This window comes from the organism of the source record quoted next, unplaced genomic scaffold (genome assembly GCF_019419815.1).
Source record: "Pyrus x bretschneideri cultivar Hongxiangsu unplaced genomic scaffold, Pyrus_bretschneideri_v1 Contig30, whole genome shotgun sequence".
In the NCBI taxonomy this organism is placed as follows: Eukaryota; Viridiplantae; Streptophyta; class Magnoliopsida; order Rosales; family Rosaceae; genus Pyrus; species Pyrus x bretschneideri.
The window spans coordinates 1,363,784-1,368,854 of NW_025999613.1; the positions used below are offsets into that span (position 1 = coordinate 1,363,784).

Consider the following 5,071-nt stretch of genomic DNA (forward strand, 5'->3'; position numbering starts at 1 on the left):
ATGACAAAATCCACACCCACAAAACCACTAAATCCAATGGGAAAATAGAACCCACCTGCAACAGAGCCAATAAAGGCAAACAAGAGGAAGGTGGTGGTGCGAACACTCGAGTTAAAACTCTATACACCTTCTAATAACCCCACGATAAAAGTCGGTTAAGAAATGTGATTGCAGATCATGAAGGATGGAAGGAATCAAAGTGGTCGGAGACGGAAATGGAGCAAATGGAGTGGCGAGAGTTGGAGATAGAGGAATTGAAGTGGAATTGGAGTTTGGGGATCATATTGGTGAAAGGGACAGAAAGAGGGATGGAAGACGAGAGATCGGGAAGGAAAGCAGGACAATGGGTTGCCACCGACTCTAACCACACCTAATGTTAGTGTTAGTTGAACTTTCTTTTGTAGACGAGCCTGTGGTAGAGTGATTTGGTTGGGTGGAATATGAGATCAACTATCTTAATGAAAAACACCAATTCTTGGAATCAAATTTATGCACCACCGTGTGTGGAGGAGATGCACACACTCATTTAACCTACAAGACAGTAAACATCGTAAACAGTTAAAGGTCAGAGGTAGGGAGAGTGCCTGCCAAAGGCTCTCTGACAGTCAAGTTAGCAAGCAAATATATGAGATTCAAGCTGTATGCAAGAAAGTAAGTGTGAAATAATTGCGTTACCAGAAATGAATCCTAGAATGGTGAATTTATAGCAGTTGAGATAAAGGCATTTTAGGATATGAAATTCGTATTAAACCAAGAGAATCCCAAAGGGTATCTAAGAGTAGATATTGCATCTTTTTAGGAGTATGATTACTTGTGGTGCATGTCAATCCTTAGATTGTAAGGATTCCAAAAATATAGGAAAACCGGTTGATTCCTTACTGGATCAGATTTTTGTACCTTATGGAATAAGCATGGTCAATCTTAGTGAAGTTATCAGACTTCACACACTGCTCCAGAATAGGATGATGGTGGCATCATTGCTCCGTTTGTGTAGCTCTATTGCGGAATATGATGAGTTCACGACCGGACTTCTGATGTATTCATATTCCAATATGCCTTACTTTGCCCTGAAAAATCATGGTCCTACATTTTAGTTCTTCCAATTATAAGTAAATTTAAATGAGAAAACATTAGTGACACATATGAAAAATGGAGATGGATTGTCTACCCTCCCATTTCCATACTCTCCCCATACCCTTCTGTTTGTGTGATCACGGTTAAGCCACGTTAACATTTTATATTCCTATTACTTTTTGTTTTATTATTTCTATAAAAAATTAATATAAAATGTTGATGTGGCTTAACTGTGATCACACATCACAGAAGGGCATGGGAAGAGTATGGAAATGGAAGGGTAGACAATCCACCTCCATGAAAAATATGTAAGTACATAAGTGTACAAAAATGAATATACCAAAATATATTAAATTGACTTGTTTATACCGAAATGTTTGTACTTAAATATTTGCACCAAAATATATTATAATGAATTAGCGTACCTAAATGTTTGTACCGAACTATATTATAGTGAATTTATGTACCTAAACATTTGTACTGAAATTTATTTGTGATGAGTTAATGTACCTAAATCTGTGTACTATAATATTTTATAATGAATTATAGTAGACTTAGAAAAAAAAATCATGAAATTACCAAAAAAAAAAAATGACATGGAATAACAATGCTGACATTAAATAAAACCAAAGGACTAAACTCAATTTTGAATTTTGTAACATACATTAATCTAAATTTCATCGTATTTAAGGATTAATATATAATTTTCTATAAATTAAGGGAATCTATTTTCTATAAATTTATTATATTTTCTTACCATAGGATTGAACAAGGTCGGTGTAACGAAGAATAATGCTCATAACTACAACACGAGTTACATTTTAGTGCCTAAACTTAAATAATAATTATTCCAGTTTCAAATTCAACTTAAATTACACCATTGGTCCCTTCCAATTTTGTTAACCTTTTTCAGTTCATCTAGATTGGGAAGGCAATAGAGTTGTGAACGAACGACCAAACTGACATTGACATAGCCAAAGTGGTCTTACGATGAAGACTAAGCTGGCATGTAGCTAGACTTGGTATTTTCAACCTGACTCGTTAGCCTGACCCTATCTGATTTGTTAAAATTAGTATTTGGATGAGTGATAAACGGGTCGGGTGATTAACAGGTCAACCGTTTAAATAATGGGTCATTTTGGATGAACCCACGAAACCTGTTAACCACCCGTTATTAAGGAATTTTGTATAATTTCAATAGTCCTAATAGAAAACCCTCAACTGAAATCCAACTGACTGTGGTGAGATGTGCAGGACTTTGCCCTTCAAACCGGCCACCATGTCGCTCCTCCGTCGAATCCCCATAAACCCCAAAATTCCTGATTTGTCCTCAACTTCGCCGCCCGTTTCTTCTCGACCCAAAACCCTACCCTAAGCCCTTTCCCTGACGTGTCCACCACCGCCTACTACGACAACCTGGTCATCGCCGCTGGCCACTCCAGAGACTTCGAAAACCTCCACTACCTCCTCAACAAGCGTGTCAAGGACCACTGCTTCAACACCACCAACACCTACTCATCTCTCTCCGTACTCGACGACCTCACCAAAACCCTACAGCTTCTCAAACGAGGTTTCACCCGCAAGAGCGCGTATGACTCACTCATCTCGCGTCTCTGTAAGATCGAGAGGGTCAATGAGGCGCTGCACGTGGCGACTATGACCTTAACGCTTGCATCTTTCACTCGATTCTCAATGTGGTTACCTAGAAGAAGAGGATGGATGACGCGTGGGGGGTGGTTGATCTCATGAGGAGAGTCGGAGCCCCGCTGGATGTGCCAGCTTTTAATTATCTGCTGATGGGGTATTGTTTCTCCGGTGATTTGGAAGCGACGGCCGGAGTGCTGACGAGGATTGAAGAAGAGAGGATAAGGTTCAAAAAGGTGAAATGGGTGATCCGTTAGCCTAACGGATTGAGTTTGAATGACTCGTTAAATTAACGGATCGGATTTAACTAGATCCAAACCTAATAAATCCGACCCATTTATAGATCTACATGCACCTATAAACCTGGCATTCGTGTTGTGTTTCTCGTGTTTGTGTCGTTTTCATGTCATACCCAATATCTTAATAGGTCATGTCGTGTAATACCCGTTAAAGTAAACGGGTAATATGACCCGACCTGAAATCAACCAGTTAATATGACTCGATCCGTTACCCGTTCATGAAAATTGTAACGCTTTTCATTACGAGTGATTACATTTTTCACACTTATACAATAATTATTATTAATTTTGCACTCAAATGAAAAGCATTGTTCATGAAATTTGGAGGGTTTTAAAAATCTAAACGACCATGTAACCATCGTCTCAGCATTAAGGATGCAATTATAAACATTTATTATGCTTTCATATCTTTCAGACTTATACATTAATGATTATGAATTTTGGTTATTTTGAACTCTCTTAAAAATACTATTCATGAGAGTTTGTATTGTTAGACTACGTGTGAAGGACAATGAGATAACAACTAGATTTCTTGAATTACACGTAAACTCATTATGCGAGTTGTGTGGTTGAAGGAATTTCAGATCCTTGATATAATAGGAGTTGTGGAGTTTAATTATTGTGCAGCCAATCTAAAGGGAGTACTTATCAAGTATTTACTGAAAGATAAGAATCACGATGGGAATTGAATTTGTTATGAGGATAGAGTTTATCACTACTGATAATAGGCCGGTATTAGTGGAACTTTGATAGGATAATTTGGTATATATATACATATTGAAGAAGTCCTTGCTTCCACAAAATAAGACTCTCGAGAACTAAACCCTATTTACTAGTGGAGGTCATCGCTGTGTGCTGGAAGTAGAAGACTGATTCTCTTGTTCATTCAATGGCAGCAACATCAGGTTAGTCACCCTTGCAAATTGCAAATAGGGTTATGTATTGAGGTTGTTTGTGGATGTAATCCTATCACTACGTTGATTATTGATGCGAGAATTATACGCACACAAATTAAACCCTCTTTTTATCAATTGTAGTAAGTATGTAAGTAGGGATCATTCTGGACCGGGGATTAGGAGGGATTGTTAATCACTTGGATTTGACTCAAAAACGTAAAAACAAGTTTAAAACACTATACTAGACTCAAAGAATGCAAAACTCAAAATAAGATAGATTGTAATGACTAAGACTAAACAAAATATAGGGGGGATTGAGGTTTTGATGAAATTAAACTAAAATGGACAGATTGTAAAGAAAACAAATTGTAAATACGAATTTGATGGAATTGAATGGATAGGAAGCTAGCTAAGGGGTTCATCTCCACACATGTTATACTTGCACACAAAACGATTTCTAATTGCTTTTCAATAAACCATGAATTCTCAACGCCCCAGATTAACCGTGAATTGCACTAATTAACCCTCAGATTTTCCTAACGTTATTGAATTGGATGATTGCATACGACAACCCAAAACATTCCCCACAAGTCCCCTACATGATTGCATAATAGAGATACAAGCAAGAATCATTAAGTTCTTTGAAAACCATAAGCATTGACGAAGCGCTTGTTACTATGATTGCATGAAACTTATGCCAAGAATTTACTTAACGCGATTGAGATCATCAACCTTTACTACTTGTGAATATAATTCCATAACGATTAGGTGAAATTTCCTTATATCCTAGCATCCAATTTATGCATGATAATTAAGCGTGCACTCTCAACCAACACACACAAATCAATGTAATTCACATAGATAAGTAAATTGAATTGACAACTTATGAAACGTAATTAGAAGTAATCAAATCATATTGCAAGCATAAACATGTATTTCGAATCCCCCCTAGCCAAGGGGGGGTTTAGTTCCTCATACGTACAAGACAAAGAGAATTAAATTTAACCATTGAAATCAAGGGGAGGAAGCACCTAAAAATTCCAACAACTCAAACTTGAATTGTATGAACGTTTAAGCCCTCTTCTCCTCCTCTTTGTTGTGGCACAAGGTCTAAGGATAGGTTTTGGAGTGGTATTTGTATAGAGGAATGGATGTGTG

At 37.3% G+C, this 5,071-nt stretch overlaps 1 pseudogene; it reads left to right on the forward strand.

Annotated features, from left to right (window-relative positions):
• The first annotated feature begins 2,353 nt into the window (after positions 1-2,353).
• Positions 2,354-2,975, forward strand: LOC125479933 (annotated as a pseudogene).
• The last annotated feature ends 2,096 nt before the right edge of the window (positions 2,976-5,071 follow it).